Below are 20,824 nucleotides of genomic sequence, written 5' to 3'. Positions count from 1 at the left end.
GGATCGGAACCATCAATATTGTTAAAATTACCATACTCTCCAAAGTAATCTACAGATTCAATGCATTTCATATTTAAATACCAATTGCATTCTTCATAGAAATAGAGAAATCACAATCTTAAAAGCCACATGGAGTTCAAGTTACCTCGAATAGCTAAAGCCATTCTCCTCAGAAAGAAGAAAGGTGGAGTCACACACTACCCAACTTCAAATATACTACAAAGCTATAGTAACCAAAATTGTTTGATATTGGTATAAAAACAGACACATAGGTCAATGGAAAAGAGTAAATAACCCAGATATAAATCTATGCACTTACTGACAACTCATCTTTAACAAAGATGCAAAGAACATAGAACAGGGAAAGCACAGTGTCTTCAATAAATGGTGCTAGGAAAACTAGATGTCCTTATACAGGAGAATGAACCTAGACCCCTTTCTTTCGCCATATAAAAAATCATCTCAAAATGGCTTAAAGATTTAAATATAAGACCCAAAGCCATAAAACTCATAAAATGACACATAGGGAAACATTGTTAGTCTAGGCAAAGATTTTGTGACTTAAAATCTTAAAAAGATTTATTATTTAAAAGCACAGGTAACAAAAACAGAAATAGATAAATGAGACTATATCAAACTAGAACATTTTTGCACAGTAAAGGAAACAATTGACATAGTGGAGACATCTTGTAGAATGGAAGAAAATATTTGCACACTATTTATTTGACAAGGGACTAATATCAAGCATATATAAGGAGTTCAAAAGCTTGACAGAAAAGAAGCAAATCATATGATTCAAAAATGGGCAAAAGATCTGAATAGACATTTCTCAAAATAAGACATATAAATGACCAACAAATATATTTTTAAAATGCTAAACATTGCTGATCATCAAGAAAATGTAAATCAAAACCACAATGAGATATCTTACCCCAATTAAAATGGTTACCTTAAAAAAGGCGAAAAATAACAAATGTTGAGAAAAGGGAATTTTATAAACCATTGATGATAATGTAAATTAGTAGCTCATTATCGGAGTAGAGTAGGAAAGTGTTTCAAAAAACTACAAATAGATATATCTTCAACCCTGCAGTCTCACTACTAGGTATTTATCCATGTGAAAGGACACCAGTATATTAAAGCGATATCTGCATTCTCATGTTTACTGAAGCTCTATTAACAGTGGCCAATATATGGAATCAGCCATATGGAATCAAATGTCAATCAACTAATAAATGGATAAAGAAATATGGTATATACACACAATGGAATACTATTCAGCCATAAAAAATGAAATCCTGTCATTTGTGGAAACACGAATAAGCCTGGAAGACATTAAGTTATTTGAAATATCAGGCACAGAAAGATAAATACTGCATATTCTCACTTAATACATGGGAGCTAAAAAAACTAAGCTCGCAGGCTGGGTGCAGTGCCTCAAACCTGTCATTCCAACACTTTGGGACACCAAGGTGGCAGGATCACTTGAGCCCGGGAGTTCAAGACCAGCCTGAGTAACAGAGTGGGGCTATGTCTCTACAAAAAAATAAAAAAAATTAGTCATGTGTAGTGGTGCATGCCTGTAGTCCCAGCTATTTTGGATGCTTAGGTAGGAGGATCATTTCAGCCTGGGAGGTTAAGGCTACAGTGAGCTGTGATTGCATTACTACACTCCAGCCTGGGTAATAGAGTGAGACTCTGTCTCCAAAAACAGAATAAAATAAAACAAAACAAAAAATCAAAACTAAGGTCATAAAAGTAAACAGTAGAATAGAGCTTATTAGACAGTGGGAATGAATGGGGAAAGGGATGATAGAGAGAAGCTGGTTAAAGGACACAAAATTATAGCCAGATAGGAGAAATAAGTTCTAGTGTTTTACAGCACTATAGAGTGAATATAGTTAGCAACAATTTATGGTATATCTTCAGAAAGCTAGAAGAGAGGGTTTTGAATATTCACAATGCAAACAAGTGACAAATTTCTGAGTATATGGATTTGCTAACTACCCTAATTTGATTATTACTCATTTTAGGCATATATCAAAATATCTCTATGTATCTCATAAATATGTACAATTATTGTGTGTCAACTAAGAATAAAAGGACAAAAGAAGTACAGGCAACCAAACCAAAACTAGACATGTGAGACTACATAAAAATCAAAAGCTTCTTTACAGCAAAGGAAATCATCAGAGTAAAAACAAGCTACAGAATGACATAAAATATTTGCAAACCATGTATCTGCTAAGGGGTTAATATTCCAAAATATACAAGAATCTCCTATAAGTCAAGATGAAAAAAAAAAACCAAATAACCCAATTAAAAATGGGCAAGAAACTTTGAATAGACGTTTCTCCAAAGAAGATATATGAATGGAAACCAGGTATATTAATGGATGCTCAATATCACTACTCATCAGAGAAATGCAGATCAAAGCTACAATGAAATATAACCTAACAATATTAAGATTAGTATTATTTAAAGAAACAACGAGAAAAGTACCAATAACTGTTGGTGATGATATGCAGTTTTTGGAATTCTTATACACTTTTGTTGGAAATGTAAAATGGTACAACCATTATGAAAAACAGTACAGAGGTTCATCAAAAAATTAATTATAGCACTACTGTGTGATCTGGCAATCTTACCTCTGGATTAAATTGCAAACCATTGAAGTCAGAATCTCAAAGCCATATCTGTGTTCATATGTTCATTGCAGCATGATTTGCAATAGCCAAAATATGGAAACAATCCAAATGTGCATCAAAGAATGAATAAAGAAAATGTAGCATATATATAAAATGGAATATTATTCAGCCTTAGGAAAGAAGGGAATCATACCATTTGCAACAACATGGATAAACCCAGAGGACATTGTGCTGAGTGATCAGTCACAAGAAGGCAAATACTGCATTTTTCCACTATGTCAGATATTTTAAATAGTCAAACTTACAGAAGCCAATAATAGAATGGTGATTATCAGGCCCTGGGAAAGGCATTAAAGGGCAATTGTTGCTCAATATGTATAAAGTTTCAGTTATGGAAGCTGAATACATTCTAGAGAGCTACCTGTTCTTCAATATAGTACCTACAGATAAGAACAGGGTTTTGTGCACTTTAAATATTTAACTAGGATAGATCTCATGTTAAGTGTTCTTACCAATTACAAAAAACAGAAAAAAAAAAGACACACAGAAGAACACAAGGAAATTTTCTGCAGGTGATAAATATGTTCTGTACCTTAGTTGTGGTGATGGTATCATGGGTGTATGCATGTATCTAAACTTATCAAAATGTATATATTTAGTGTGTGTGATTTTTTGTATATTAGTTACATCTCAATAAAAATTATAAAGAAAAACTAGCTATTATTAGCCTTTTAAGTTACGAATGAAATCTCGAGGACCTTGCCTATGACTTCATTAGCATCTCATTAACCCAGATAAGCCAATAACATTAAAGGTAGAATGAACAGTGAAAGAATTGTTCCCTTTCAATAGCAAAGCAACAGGGACAATTCATCGCCTATGGTGGGAAATATACACAAAAGTCTGTCTCTTAAGACTCTGATATTGAACAGGTTAATCCCTTACAACTGATGCTATGTCACAAAATCAGTACCCTCACCAGCAGCTATGTGCATCCTCACCCCTGCAACAACAGGAGTCATTTGAAATAAATGAAAGGATGCCATTACTCTTTCTAGCTGAGGAATGAGTATCATAAGGCAGATTTGTCATCCCTCAGTGAAGGAAATCTCTATTGCATTTTATAGATTTTGATGTCTAAGAAACTCTCATTTAGATATAGGAAAAATGGAGACACTAAAAGAACTGAGAAGACAATTCTTAGATGGGGGAATTATGCTTGCCCCTTAAGAAAGTTTCAAAATAGATACTACTAACTAGACCATGAAAACAGTTGCTTGCCAGAATTGTTTTGTCAAATTGAACAAATGTTTATCATACATAGAGGTGCAGCCTTTACAAAGCCCTAAAAGAAGCTGAAGACCTCATAAACTGAAAAAAAATTAATGGGAATACTGGAACTAAAAAATTACATTTTGATGAAAGATAAAATCAAAGTAGTAGGAAGGTCTACATGGTTGAGTTTAAATTTTAAGTTTAAAGATTAAGTTTAAAATTCAAGATTAATTTTAAAAAAGAAAGCTAATTTATTCTTAAAAGACTGTATTGCATAATAGTTCAACCCCTGTATTATGGGATTAGACAGGTCTAGGTTTGATGCCTAGGTAATGGGTCCTTTTATGGCTTAGGTCCCTGACACACATGTACACACTAAATGCAACTTTTACTAGCATGATCTCTTATGACCTACAAAGCATTATCCCATTTTAAGCATTATGAGACTAAGGCCCAAGTAATAGACTATTAATGTCAAGGGAGGTGGGGAATAGAACTGAAGCCTGCTTATCAAAATTCAGTTTTCTAACTTTATCTCCAACCTTACACATATCTAATCAGGTTCTTGCTGTGTTTAATCCTCAGCAAGGTTACCTGTTATAATTAGAATACATTCCAAAATACGTAAGAAAGATTAGCACGCCCTGGTCCCTGGCAAATATCTTAGGCTCAGATCTATCCTTCCCCACAGCTCTCCCTCCTTTCACTGGCCTTTATTCAATCCCTCAAACATAAAGTCTTCTATCATCTTGTACTCCTTTATGATACTTCGTACACTATTAATTTTATTGTTAGTTACTGGTGATTATTTAATATCTGACTTCTGAAAATATCAGCTAGAGCATAAATTCTGTGTTGGCAATTCCACATCTATATTGTTTACTTGGTCTATGCTCAGTGCTCTGTAGAGTATCTGGCATATAGAAAGCATTTATTACTTATTTTCTAATTCATACACTTATTTCAAATAAGAAAATTCTATTTCTCTGAACTTATGGACCCTGTTCCTATGCTATTTTATCTGGTAATTGGGCAGATTATCTCTCTCTTTTGTCAGCCTGTGTAACTTCTGCCCATTTTTCCAAATCCAACTTAAAACTATCCAAGACAGTTATTTCTCCTTTGTTCCATCTTTTCACACATTTGCTGTTAGAATCGCAGTCAACATTTGATTACATTCATTCTTTCTTTTCATAAAAGTATGTTATATTTCACAGGCCTGTGGTTTTTTTTTCTATGAGATATTTTTAAAAGAGATTCTGAAAGTCTTTTTTTTTTCCATTTATTTTCAGAGCCTATGCCTGCTAGGCATCTTCAATGTGAGAGTAACAACTTGCTGACATTGATTTGGAAGATACCGAAGAGTAGAGAGCAGTTAAGAGACAAAGGCTTTTGATGGATAGAGCGCTTGGTCTGGAGCTGATCAAAGAGAAAGCTTAGGGAAGACAGCCTTATTATTATTTTTTTTCTAAGAGGCTGCATGTCTAGTGGTTGTGGTGAACATTTCAAAACTTATCTGAGAAAATAACAGGGTAGATGTTTGTCTCTTAGGATGCATTCATGAAAATCATACTGACAAAGTCTATCTGAAAACTAATAAGAAAGTCAAGGTTAATAGGAGATATTTGTGTGAGAATTCCAAACAACATTCACAGAGGTTCTAATTTAACCTTATGTGAAAACGCACCACAATAAGCAAAACAAATCCATTGTAATTTAAATCACAGTAATCTGTGTATTTGGCCCCTTTCGTTCAAATATATATATGTTTAGTTTTCAAATATTGAATTTAATCAACCCAAAAGTACAAAAATTGACAATCTGACAGAAAAGAAATAATCGAATAGGCTTCCTTCTTTCAACATGAATAGAACTTGTGGGCTGAGAAAATCTATTTATTTGTTCTTTATTCATTCCATGTCATAAATTTATAGAACCAAACAATCTTGTTTTGAAAATCCTGGTCAGACAGGGAACATGAGGCTCTTAATCTCAAAATCCTGTATAATAACCTGTATTGGGCTGATAGATTTGCCATCTTTCATCTTAAACTGTAAATTCCTAGGGTCCAGATAATTTTATTTGCATGGCTTTAAGCTACGTAGTGTCTGGCTTATAGAAAGCACTTTTTAAAATGAAATGTTAAAGAAGAAATACAGGAAGGTGTCACTGTGGAGAATGTGTTCAAAATTATATTTGGAAAAATATGAAGATATTTCCCTCAGCTACAGTTCAGAAAAATGCATTTTAAACACACTTGACCTAAGTAAGAACAGAGACAGTGAACTCCCTGCCTCAACATGTTTCCAGAATCTGCCTTCTAGAGTACCTGACATTTCCTTGTTTATTTCAGGAAGTCTAAAGTTTATTCGGGAAGTTTATTTCAGACAATCTAAATCATTTGTCATTTAGGAGATATCTCAAGGCCTTAAAAACGGTGTAATAAAAGTGATTGAATACAAAGAAAAAATAGCCTCCAAAATTCACTTTCTGCTACTCTCAGACCTTTGTATATTGATTGGATTCAGTTTTTAAAGCTAGGGTTAAGCCATGGCTGCCTCCTGTTAAAGTATTAATATGGTATGTGGGATATGAGTAATGAGTAATACATTAAACCAATATCAGCTACATGAACTAGTGTATCAGATATACCAAGACAAAACCAGTTGAAGGATGGAAACTTAGATGAGTTTTGACAAGAAGATACAAAGGGAATTATGGTCTGGGCTTATCCTCTGAGAGCAAAACCACAAGGCCAGAAAAATGATGAAGGAAATGAGTAGAGCTAGAAAAGACCAAACTACACAGTTCACACTTTTGATGTGAACCCACCACAGATAGTTCAGGTCAACGGTGTGACTAAGTTTGAATCCCTGTTTGCTTAGGAAACTGATGTGATATGAGAAGGAATTACAGATATGAGAAAAACAGCTTGCTAATTCTCTCATGGGAATGTCATTATAGTACAGAGTATGTCTTATCTGTCCAAGGGCTAGTGATAAGCTACTTTCATGATTGGCTACTCAGCAGTTATTTTGCCATCTTTATGACTATTTAAAGCTAGAAGTAGACCATACAATAAAGTGTTCACAATAAGTGATGAAGTGGCCAGAACCATGGGTTACATGATCTGATTATTCCTGGACTTTTCATGAAATAGTGATGACAGTCTTTTCTTGGTTTTATTTTTTTAATCTCAGCTCCACTCCTTTCTTCATCCTAAATCAAAATTCACACTATTCCAGTACACTGTTTCTTTTTAATGGAGATGATTCAATGGATAAATTATACGACACTTTCAGCAATTACAAAATATATTTTCCCAGAAATGTTGGGTTTTGACTCTACCCTGGAAGGATCAGAACCCTTCTTAAATATCTGGGGATGGTAAGGAAGAGTGGGAAAAATAAGCAGGAAAGAACACATTTCTCACACATCTGTAGTTCTGCTCCAGGTGGGAAGAAGAGATGACTTTATTATCAGAGCAAGTTTGGTATGTTATTATTATTACACAGCACTTGGCTTTCTATTTGTCAGATGAAGATTGTGTTTGTGGCTTAGAGAGTAATATCGTTATTATAAATACATCTGTGGACAACTCTGTCCACTCCTGTTATCCACCTACTACTTTTCAGAGAAAATTGATGGTGATAGATATGGTTTATTATACATGGCTCGGGACAGGAGGTAGAGCATTGCTTACCCAAACATGCCCTCCTGGGGTCTATGAAATGTAAAATGCTATGATGCACAAACACACATACCAGGGGGGAATGATCTGCCTGGTCCCAGAGAGCCAAGACATTGTGCCCAGAGCACAAACATCTGCATCTTTCCTTCTATCCTCATTATCAGTCCCTCTTTTTTGTCAGCTGGACTACTGAAATGTCCTCGTATCTAATCTTGCTTCAAGATACCCACATTCTCCTTCAACCTTTTTTTATGCTGTACCCAAATGATACTTCTAATGCTGAATATTGATCATATCATTTTCCTCATCCAAAATCCCTCAGTAGCCCACAGAATTAAATCCAAACACCACAGCAAACATATACATCCTCCTTGGTCTGTTGTTTCCTTCCTTCCTTTCTGGCTTCCTCTTTCATACAATCTAGACAATCTAAACCATTTGTCATTTAGGAGATATCTCAAGGCCTTAAAAACGGTGTAATAAAAGTGATTGAATAAAAAGAAAAAGTAGCCTCCAGAATTTACTTTCTGCTACTCTCAGATCTTTGTATATTGATTGGATTCAGTTTTTAAAACTAGGTACACGATGCTGTGAGTCCCTTGAGGTTAAAAGTTATGTTCTATCTCATTCGCTGCTGTATCCCAAGGATCAAACACATTTTTAAAAGAAAGACAGTGGGAGAAAGAGAGAGAGAGAAAGAGGCTTCATTAGGATAAACCTACTTTAGGAATATTTCCAGAACAATTTGGCTCCAATAAATTGCATTTTTAGTTAAATAAAAATTAAAGAAAAAACAACTTGTTCCAATGTCTACTGTAGAAAAAAATATTTCTCAACCTTCTTCCATATTTCTTCCAGTATGGCCTGCTGGTCATAGTTGAATTTCTCTTAGCTGTAAACATTTGGTCCCTATTCTATGTACTCATTTTTAATGCCCAGGAGTAGTAGAATATGTATTATAGTGGTGTTTAATGTGAGTTGCTCTCAAAACATCACAAATAAGGTATGAATTTACTTCTACTTAGTGAAATCTAAGTTCTGGTGAAAAATTATTCCCTAAAAATAATTTATATTTATTTGCTTAGTGCAGTTTTAGACAGGAAGAATTAAGAAAGTGGAGTTTCCACTGTGAGCCTTGGCTCTGCTGCTACTTTCCTTATGTAATGGTTGAAAAGCAAAAAAAAAAAAAAAAAAAAAAACCTGAGGATTTAGGATGAACAAGTATACAATAACAAAAATAAATTAAAGTCCTTTGCACCTAAAATAATAAACACAAACAGAGGGTCTTTTATTTCTTGATTTCATAGTACAGGCATCCTCAGAGATATTGTGAGTTCAGTTCCAGACCATCACAATACAGTGAATACTGCAATAAAATGAGTGAGTCACGTGAATTTTTTGGTTTCCTAGTATATATAAAAGTTACATTTGTTTACACTATACTGTAGTCTATTAAGTGTGCAATAGCATTATGTATAAAAATAATATATGTATCTTAATTAAAATACTTTATTGCTCAAAATACTTTATTACTAATGATCATCTGAGCCTTCAGCTAGTCATAGTCTTTTTGCTGGTGGAGGGTGTTGCCTCTATGTTGATGACTGCTGACTGATCGCAGTCGTGGTTGCTGATCAGGATAAGGGTGGCTGTGGAAATTTATTAAAATGAGAGAGCAATGAAGTTTGCTGCATTGATTGGTACTTTTTTTCACAAAATATTTTTCTGTAAAAATGTGGTGCTGTTTGACAGCATTTTACCCACAATAGAACTTCTTTCAAATATGGAGACATGCTTCTCAAACCCTGCCACTGCTTTATCAACTAAGTTTATGTAATATTCTAAATCTTTTGTTGTTATTTCCACAGTGTTCACAGGATCTTTACCAGGAGTAGATTCCATCTCAAGAAACCACTTTCATTGCTTGTCCATAAGAAGCATATTGTTATTCATGTAATTTTTTTGGTAAGATAGCAACAATAAAATTACATCTTCAGGCTCCACTTCTAATTCTCATTCTCTTGTTATTTCCATCACATCTGCTGTTATTGCCTCCACAGAAGTCTTAAATCCTTTAAAGTCATCCATAAACGTTGGCATCAACTTTTTCCAAACTCCTGTGGATATTGATATTTTGACATCCTATAGTGAATCACAAATGTTTGTAATGAAATCTAGAATGGTGAATCATTTCCACAAAGTTTTCAATTTACTTTGCCCAGATTCATTAGAGGAATGACTGTCTATGGCAGCATTACCTTATAAAATGTATTTGTTAAATAATAAGACTTGAAAGTCAAAATTCCTCCTTGATCCATGGGCTGCAGAATGGATGTTATGTTAGCAGGCATCAACATACACACACACAACCATTAATCTCCTTATACATCTCTATCAGCACTTTTGGGTAACCAGGTGCATTGCCAATAAGCAGCAATATTTTTGAAGGAATCTCTTTCTGAAGAATAGATCTCAGCAGTGGAGTTAAAATATTCAATAAACCATGCAGTAAATACATGTGCAGTCAACTAGGCTTTGTTTTTTCAGTTATAGAGCACAGGCAGAGTAGTTTTAGCATAATTGTTAAGGGCCCTAGGATTTCCTGAATGTTAAATGAGCATTGGCCTCAACCTGAAGTCACCAGCCCCTAACAAGAGAGCAACCTGTTTTTTGAAGCCAGAAAAGTCCTAGATAGCACCTTCTTCTAATATAAGGCTGTTTCATCTACATTGAAAACATGTTGTTTAGTAAAGTTACCTTCATCCATGGTCTTAGCTAGATCTTCTGGATAACTTCCTGTAGCTTCTGCATCAATTCTTTCTGCTTCACCTTGTGTTACAGATATAGCTTCTTTCCTTAAACCTCACAAACAAACCTTTGTTGGCTTTGGACTTTTCTTCTGCAGCTTCTTCATCTTTCTCAGCCTTCACAGAATTGAAGAGAATTAGGGCCTTGCTCTCAATTAACCTTTAGTTAAGGGAATGCTGGGGCTGGCTTGATCTTCTATGAAAACCACTAAAACTTCTCCATATCAGCAGTAAGGCTGTTTATTTTTTTATCATTTGTATGTTCCTTGCAGTAGCACTTGTAGTTTTCTTCAAGAACTTATTTTTTGTACTGACAACTTGGCTAATTATTTGGTGCAAGAGGTCTAGCTTTCAGTCTATCTCAGCTGCAGACATTCCTTCCTGACAAAAGCTTAGTCACATCTAGCTTTTGATCTAAAGTGACAGAGGAGGAGAGAGTTGGAACAGCCAACTGGTGGAGCAGTCAAAAAACACACACAACATTTACTAAGTTTGCTGTCTTATTTAGGCATGATTCATGGTACCCCAAAACAATCGCAATAGTAACATCAAAGATCTGATATTACATGTCACCATAATGTGTCCGGAATTGGTGTGTTCTTGGTCTCACTGACTTCAAGAGTGAAGCCGGGGACCCTCATGGTGAGTGTTATAGTTCCTAAAGGTGGCGTGTCCCGAGTTTGATCCTTCTGATGTCTGGATGTGGTCAGATTTTCTTCCTTCTGGTGGGTTTGTGGTCTCACTGGCTCAGGAATAAAGCTGCAGACCTTCGTGGTGAGTAACAATCGCAGCTCTTAAGGCGGCGCATCTGGAGTTGTTCATTCCTCCCAGTGGGTTTGTGGTCTCGCTGGCTTCAGGAGTGAAGCTGCAGACCTTTGTGGTCAGTGTTACAGCTCATAAAGGCAGCATGGACCCAAAGAGTGAGCAGCAGCAAGATTTATTGCAAAGAGCAAAAGAACAAAGCTTCCACAGTATGAAAAGGGACTTGACAGCGGGTTGCCACTGCTGGCTCAGACAGCCTGCTTTTATTCTCTTATCTGGCCCCATCCACATCCTGCTGACTGGCCTATTTTACAGAGAGCCGATTGGTTTGTTTTATAGAGAACTGATTGGTCCGTTTTGACAGGGTGCTGATTGGTGCGTTTACAATCCCTGAGCTAGACACAAAAGTTCTCCACCTCCCCACTAGATTACCTAGATACAGCATGTCAATTGGTGTATTTACAAACCCTGAGCTAGACACAGAGTGCTGATTGGTGCATTCACAATCCCTTAGCTAGACATAAAGATTCTCCAAGTCCCCACCAGATTAGCTAGATACAGAGTGCCAATTAGTGCATCCACAAACCCTGAGCTAGACACAGGGTGCTGATTGGTGTGTTCATAAACCTTGAGCTAGACACAGAGTGCTGATTGGTGCACTCACAATCCCTTGGCTAGACACAAAGTTTCTCCAAGTCCCCACTAGACTCAGGAGCCCAGCTGGCCTCATCCAGTGGATCTCGCACCTGGCAGCAGGTGGAGCTGCCTGCCAGTCCTGCGCCCTGTGCCTGCACTCCTCAGCCCTTGGGCGGTAGATGGGACGGGGCTCCGTGGAGCAGGGGGCGGCGCTAGTCGGGGAGGCTCAGGCCATGCAGGAGCCCAGGGCACGAAGGGGGGGGGGGGAGACTCAGGCATGGCCAGCTGCAGGTCCCCAGCCCTGCCTCCTGGGGAGGCAGCTGAGGCCCCACGAGAATTCGAGCGCAGCGCCGGTGGGCCGGCACTGCTGGGGGACCTGGCACACCCTCCACAGCTGCTGGCCCGGGTGCTAAGCCCCTCACTTCCCGGGGCAGGCGGGGCAGCCTCTGCTCTGAGTGCTGGGCTGCCAAGCCCACGCCCACCCGGAACTCCAGCTGGCCCACAAGCGCCCGGTGCAGCCCTAGTTCGCGCTCGAGCTGCTCCCTCCACACCTCCCTGCAAGCCAAGGGAGCTGGCTCTGGCCTCGGCCAGCCCAGAGAAGGGCTCCCACGGTGCAGCAGTGGGCTGAAGGGCTCCTCAATCGTGGCCAGAATGGGCGCCGAAGCCAAGGAGGCACCGAGAGCGAGCAAGGGCTGCCAGCACACTGTCACCTCTCAATAACAGATACAATACAAATGAAAAAGTTTGAAGTAATCTAAGAATTACAAAGATGTGACACAGAGACATGAAGTGAACACTTACTGCTAATAAATTGGCACTGATAAACTAGCTCAACCCAGGGTTGCCACAAACAAAGCTTCAATTTGTAAAATATGCAATATCTGTGAAAAGCAATAATGTGAAACACAATAAAATAAGGTATACTTGCATGTTTCAGGCATTGTAGAAAAGTTTCTTGATTTAAGCCCCTTGATAATTTTTAACGTTGGGACTGCTTCCTCTTGGAGATGAAGAAACTGAGGTTTGAAGTCATTGATTTTTAAATGTTCTTGTCACAGTATTTTTAGTGATTCATTAATATTTTCATGGCTGCAAGGTCAAAATAAATGCCTAATAGTTTTATTTATTAAGTAGTTATAGATCTAAACAACTTGAGTGTTTATGTTCTAAAAAGCTAGTAACTGATAAAAAAATACATATGAATTAAAAGGAAAATAGTTTAGTCTTCTTAGATAACAACAGCTAGGTGCTTATGGATGTGTGTGCCTATTGGATACTTTCCAACTCCCCAAATCTCAGAATCAGATTGGATTCATCAATCTCATTTTCTGTTTTATATTGGTCTTCACACATCATATAGATTTAGTGTTTGCTTTTGTTTTTGAATTATATCATACACAGATTCAGAAAAGATACATCATAGAAAAGAATGGAGTGTGATCTAATGTTGAAACTGTGAAGTAACTTAAGCTAGTAATTTCCCTGATTCTGACAGATGTTGAATATCCCTGTGCTTTTCTTGGAAAATAAAAATATCCTGGAGTATTCCTCTTGAGTTTGCTGAGGAGCCCCAACGCAGTTTGAACTGTGGAGTTAAGTAACTTAAAATCATATGGGCAGAGAAGGGGTAAAGCTGCAATCTGAACCTTACTTTCTATGAACCAAAACCAGAGTTTTGGGCTACTGTAATTTCCAAGGATCACACAGGGCTGTCAAAGGGTGCCAGGGTCAGTGGATAAATGTAGATAAACGTTGGGAAATACTTCTAGTAAGAAACATTAAACTGTGCCTAGTTAGTCCTCTGGTCACTCAAGTCTTTATTAAGTCCTGTGGAGTCTATGAGAAAGTATTTTCAAAAGCTTCTATTTTTCTAGGAGTTTATAGTCTCTAGCTCAAAAAGAAAACACAAATTTCCAAAATTTAACTGAAGCAAACTCAGCTCTTAACCACAACCTACTGGTCTTTGTGTTCCTCTTATAGAAGCATTTCTTTTTCAATTGTAATTGTGCTTGCAGGAAAGTAATGTTTATGCCTACAATAAAATGTGTTGGTCTAATTTAAAAAACTGGACTTTAAGCAAAGAACTATTTTGATTTCTCTGGTTGCTTATTTGTGTTTTAGTGGTTGTTAAATACATCCTATGTTGTTGTTTTTATAAATATTACACAATTTTTACTGTTTCATTCATCTCATTCATTTTAATGTTACTAGTTTTTGTTTATAAAAAAACAAATGAGCAAAACAATGGAAAAAATTCTTGTATTTCAGAATATAATTCCTTTAGTTGATTTACTGAGGCAAAAGTAGCCATAATAATGAGAAGTCCTATGAGGTCCAGAAAGGTGTTGATCCACTGCCAGTCTGCTATATAATTTGATTATAATCGAACTATTTTTTTTCAAATAGGATTATTCTTAAAACATGTTCATGAATTCAGCAGATTTGTAAGAAGTTTTCCTGCATTACCAAATGGAAAGATTTAATATATTCTTTTTCATAATGTAATATATATCAGTACTTTCTGAACAAATTTTCTAATACATTCATTTAAAATAAAATTAGTTCATTGAAGTGAAATAAAGACTACTCCCTTATAAACTGATTCTCCATAATATCTAAGTGTGAATTCCCAGCACAGTGCACACAGATTTGAGAGGGAGGAGCTCAAACAGCCATTATAGAACCTTCAGGATCATTTTTATTTTAAATGCTAACTGAGAATTGCAATTTCAATATTTATCAACACAGAAAGCAAATCTAAGTATAATACCAAGTTCTACAGCTGATTTTTAGAAATTAATACTGCATAAATTACATAGGTTATGCAAACTCGCAAACTGTCTTTTGTAACTATGTCAATATATTTAAATAAAACCATTTATTTGTGTCATTTATATGCCGTTTAAAGCCTAAAATAATGATACATTTTTTTTTGGTATCCCAGAAAATGTGTTTTTAGTAGGCATTAGTCAGCTGCAGTATTTATATACACTAAAATATCAAAATAAATTATTTTTATGAGAACGTCACTGAATTAGTGACTGAATTAAGTGACTACAGCGGCTTGTGAGATGAAATCCATTATTTTTAAATGTTTGACTTTATTTAAGCTGAATGGCACTTAAAGCAAGAAAAAGGCTATAAAAAGACTTAATTTCAAACATAAAGGTCATGGAAGGCTTATGAATGAGAGGTCATTTGCAGAAGTGCATTTAGAGAGGAGAACTCTAATTGTAGCTTTGAATGCAGAAGCACACATTGGCTCAAGTTTTATTATTACAATTTTATAAGAAACTCACTGAACACCAAACTCATGATCCTGATGTGACAATTTAGGATGAGCCATCTCATAGGACTCATGATTGGCTCTCTAATAACTTCTAGGTTTTGCTTTCTTTCACACTGCTGTCCCTATTGACAGCATACAATTTTTTTGCAATGCAATTCTACTCAGATAGTCCAGAATTCAAATAATATTTTGTTTTTGCTAGGCAAGTTTCATGACCTGGATCAACTATGAACATTTACAGTTATTAACATCTACATTGGCTAAACTGTAGCATCTGACTTGATGTCATCCTAAAATAATACTTCCTTCAGGGTATTTTCTTCACTTTGTAATTGCTAACTGCTTTCCTATTTGTTTTGTAACTTATTTCCTTAATTAGAGAATACTTTTAAAAATAAAATTTGAGCAAGGATTGGAGATACCTGAGATTTAGTCTGCCTCTGCTTTAAATCAGTGTACCAGTTTGCTAAGTTTGCCATAATGAAGTACCACAGAGAATGAGTAGTTTAAACAGCAGAAATGTATCTGGCAATTCTAGAGGCTGCAGTTGGAGTTGAAGGTGTCAGCAGGCTTCATTTCTTCTGGGGGCTTTCTCCTTGGTTTGTAGATGACTAACTTCTTCATCTGATTTTACACTGTCACTACGCTGTCCTAATTTCCTCTTTCTGTAAGGGTAATAGTCACAGTGGGTTAGTCACCACCCTAATATCCTTATATTAACTCAATTTCCTCTTTAAAGAGCCTATCTCAGCCAGGCGTGCTGGCTTGTGCCTGTAGTCCCAGCACTTTGGGAGGCCACAGCAGGAGGATCGTTTAAGGCCGAGGGTTCAAGATTAGCCTGAGTAACACAGTGAGACCTCTGTCTCTAAATAAATAAATAAATAAATAAATAGCGTCCAAATACAGTCATATTATAAGGTGCTGAGGGTTAGGACTTCAACACATAAATTTGAGGAAGAAACATTCGGGCTTGTAACAATTATCTTTGGTAAATTTTTTGACTTCAGTGGGTTTATTTTTTTCCTCACCTAAAAAGCTGAGTTCTGGCCGGGCCCAGTGGCTCACACCTGTAATCCCAGCACTTTGGGAGGCCAAGGTGGGCAGATCACGAGGTCAGGAGATCGAGACCATCCTGGCTAACATGGTGAAACCCTGTCTCTACTAAAAAAATACAAAAAAATTAGCCGGGCGTGGTGGCGGGCGCCTGTAGTCCCAGCTACTCAGGAGGCTGAGGCGGGAGAATGGCGTGAACCTGGGAGGCGGAGCTTGCAGTGAGCCAAGATCGCGCCACTGCACCCTAGACTGGGCGACAGAGCGAGACTCTGTCTCAAAAAAAAAAAAAAAAAAAAAAAAGCTGAGTGCTTGGTGTCCACATGTTCTTACCTCTCTGAGTATCCTGAGGTTCTATGACTATACTGAATATCTATCTCATTGTATGGTGAAAAAAAAAACCCATTGTTGGAAAAGTTTGAATTTTGAACTTATTCAACATGTTGATAGTTGATGATCATAATAATCACAAAAAAAAGTGAGATCCATAAATGCCTTCTGAGTCAATAAAAAATCATTTATATATACAGATATACTAATTGAAACAGCTGGTATTTAATAAGTTTATGTCCTATAATACGTTTGTAATGGACAGGCACATACTAATTTGTAATTGTAATGTAATTTTAACTTCTTTAATTTATTGCTTTGTCACAAATCTTGTGAGCTTAGGACAAGCATTACATCTGCTCAGTTTGACAGATAAGTTAAAAAAAATGATGTTGAAATATCTAAGACCATGTATTTGGTAAGCAGCAGAACTAAGATTCAGAGTTAATCAGAGGTTAAACCTTGTGTTTTATTTGTGATACTATGCTTGCTCTTTAGAGGGAGTAACTAAAAAAAAAAAAAAAAAGAAATATTTTGAACAAATATTATTATTTAAGTCCTTGACAAATTTAGATGAAATCTTTACCAAAAAGGAAAGGTAGTTAAATTGTAAGAGAAAAAAAATAAAATGTCAAATTGCTAGTGTTGAGGAAATATTGCATTGTTCATTAGAACAAATAAATGTCAAAAAAATTGTTACTCTCAGCTAAGGGGTTAAAAAAGAGTCTCAAAAAAATTGAGTGCAGAAAATGAGAAGAAAGAAAAATGAATTAAAATGAGGTAGATATATTCGATGTATGAGATTATAAATGAGAACTTTAATATTAACCTGAATTACAATATAAATGAAAAGACTAAAATCAACATATCTAGTTAGCTAAGGTTTGTTGCAGATGGAAAAGGAAATCAAACAAATCCATACTAAATCTCATGCTTATTATCTAGGGTACAAACAAAATGACTCCAAAATATCATTAAACTTCTTCCATCTGCAAAACTGTTTATCATATTTTATTTTTATGCATTCTGTGAGAAAAATGCTCCCCAATGAAATACCATAATCATTCCATTTTTTTACTGTCAATCTATTATCCACTGAAATACACCAAAATTAAACTTGAGCATTTAATAATTAGCTATCATGTGTTATCAAATTAAAAACTCCTTTCTTCATTCATGGCACGGTCTCTCCTTTATATTAGTGCCAGTGTTTGTATCTGCTCCAGGAAAAGAGACACTTATTTATTTATTTATTTATTAAGCAAACCCTCACATAAAGGCCAGGCAGTGATATAAGGCTTCATCAATTTTAACTCATTACAAATATGAACTCAAGAGTCTTGTTTCTTAGTTATTTTAGACAAAGATTTTAAGATCTTATCATAGCCCCACAATTCCAAAACAGCTGATCTTACTGATTTTCCAGTTTCCTCTCTTCCCCGCCACCTCCAAATATACATGCAGTGAATTCAATGTTTCTGCATTTTATCATTCCTCAGCAAGTGTTAGGAGGTAGGCAGTGTAACAAAGTCAGTATGTGCACAGCATGTTGGCTTTGAAGATTCTGAAAGCTCTACTCTGTCATTTATAATGACAATGTCCCACTGCCTCCTCATCATGAATTGTCTAATCGAGATGCGAATGCATACTGTCACAACACAGTGTGAACAACTATTAGCTATAGGAGAAGGCTGAATATTGTTGCGGGGTAAGAGTTGAAGAATGAGCATACCCAAAATATAGAAAGGAGAAGATTCTGAAAAATAATGTGCCCAATTTGGAATGGAATGTATGCCAGCAAGGAATCACATTCAAGACAGTTAGCTCAGGCAGATAAGCACTTAGTAAAATGATAGGACTGACTAGGTAAGCAGGATGACTAGTCAAGGAGCCAAGATGAGAGAAAAGCATATGAGAGCAGGTCACTTTGCACTCATCCCCCACGGAGTCCCTATTCTACTCTTTCCATCTATGCATATATAGAAAACTAAATGCCTTCATTACATACAGTAGAGTAGGCAGGCAGGCAGCTTGTGAAATACTTTAGGAAAAAGGGTTTGCTTTTCTTCAGAGAAGACCTGCACTATGTTGATTGGTACCAAGGGGTGCTTGTCTCATCCCAGTGATGAAGCAGTGACTAGAGAGAAAAGGAGTGATAAAGGAGAAGAGGAAATGATGCTGGAAAATGCAGCACATATGGAGATATGGCGGAAACTTTTCAGGGCAGCTAGGCTTTCTGCAGGTTTATTGATTTTCTTTTTGAAATAGCATTTGAAAGGCTTCTTTCAGGTTTGTGAGTGAGAAGACTTTTAAGCAAGGCTGTGGCAAAGACATGTTTATGGTTGACACTGTGTTATTTCTCAGTTTATGGTACCTGTTTGGGGAATATGTTTATGTCCTTCTCACTGCCGGCATTTACCAAGCATAGACGCCACTTTCAGAGAGTGATTTATTTTTTGCACCATTATATTTTGAAAGACTTTCAGGTTACAAGAAACCTTTTAAATTAGAGCCCATGATTTTAAGATTAATAACTGTAATTACAGAGCTCTGTTATAACAGAAAGATCTGTAGCTTGCCTGTGAGATTGAATATGAAAGGTCCCTGGTCCATGGGAATAATAAAAGCTTGTTTTTCTGTAAGGACAGCCAGTAACAGGAAGACACTTTCTCCCTGGAAAATACACGGGGTTGGTGAGGGTTAAAGCTTTTCTGAAGTTATGGTGATTCTCTGTAATCTAGCCCTGAAGACCAATTCAGGTCATAATCACTTTTTTTTTTTTTTTTTTTTTTTTTGTGATGCCAACACTCACCTGGGAAATTAGGATTGTTTTGACCCTGTCTCCCTAGCCTCATACTTCAAAGTTTGCTGTGATTTAAAATGCTCCCTCCAGTAGCTGCAGCCCAGCAGAACTGCAATCTGGTTAGGCAGCAACTGCAGGGGCATTCGTTTCTCTAATGATAAGTGGCCAGAGTTAAGCAGTGACCTGATAGTCCTTCTGTACTTTAGGGGAACAACAAACTATCACTCCACTGCAAGAAACCCTTAAAACATTTATAATGATGAAAAATGGCAATATTAAAAGTAACTCTAATGATTTGATTTAATCAACTTAACTTTTTAGGAGGCCCTTTTAGAAGGAGGAAGGGGAAAAGGTAAGATAAAATAAATGGAGTTGGAGAAATAGTAGGAAGTAAGCTACAATGGAGTGCATGAAGGGACAAAGGCATAAAAAAATAGGAATTGGGGTAAAAATGACCTGGAAGAACAGAAAGATAGAAAACATGAGAGGGAGTAAGAAGGGATGAGAGGAAAGAAGTCATTGACAGAAAGGAAAACTGGGGAAGGCTAACAGAGTTGACTGACAGGAAGTACAGAGATAAATGAAGAGAGAATACAAATGAAGGGACCCACCAAAAATGCCAACAAATGCAATTCTTTTCTATTTTCTCTTATTTTGTCCTCTTCACTGACAAAAGGGACTAGAAATTCAAGCTCAAATATAGAATCTGAGGGTTGTATCAACCATGGTCTTCAATGAGAAAAGATGCACTAAGAAACATGGAAACAGAAAGCTGATGCTGGATACTGTTCCTCAAGATAACCAAGGAAGTTAATAATGCCAAGACTTAAGTATGGAAGAACCGCAGGAAGCTTGGGTTTAATAGGTCAATGACTGGGGAGTATGCTACCTTTTCATCTCACTAGGAGACTCTGAAATTCTTCCATTGCTGCCTCTTCATGAACATCACCTGGTGAAGCTCTGCATCTTCCTACTCCTGCTCTTATCCTTTCTAACAATCACCAACTCTGTCTTCAGTCTCTCTTTTTCTCTTCTTTTTCATCTGTGATAGATTGAATTATGGTTCCCAGTTCCTCACTCTCCCTGTATCTATATCCTTTGCCATATGACATTTAAATTCTTCCCACTAGAGGCAGGGTGTACATATTTCTGACCTTTGCCTTTGGACTCTGCTGTATGCCCACTTTTGGTAAATGGGATGTTGGCAGACACAATGCAAGGAGTGGCTTTAAAAATACTTACATGACTGGACCTGCCCTTTTGTGCTTCTGCTGTAGCCATGAGCTCATATCCTAAGTGTCCTTCAGATCCCCAAAGAATGAGATGCATATGAAACAGACCTGAAGTAAACAGGCAGCATGGAGCCAAGCCCAGAAGAGCTCAGCCAAGATCAGCAGAACTACTGGAGCCAATCCAAAGCTGCATGAGCAGCTCATTATTTTAAGCCAGTGAAATTTTGGAATTAGTTGTTACACAGTAGTTTTTCTCACTTTTTAAATGCTGTCTTGACCCCGTTTTCAGGCCCTGGCTAGG

Source organism: Nomascus leucogenys, chromosome 14, assembly GCF_006542625.1.
Source record: "Nomascus leucogenys isolate Asia chromosome 14, Asia_NLE_v1, whole genome shotgun sequence".
Classification (NCBI taxonomy): Eukaryota; Metazoa; Chordata; class Mammalia; order Primates; family Hylobatidae; genus Nomascus; species Nomascus leucogenys.
The sequence above is the reverse complement of the archived record's forward strand: the minus strand, read 5'-3'. Positions refer to the sequence as shown.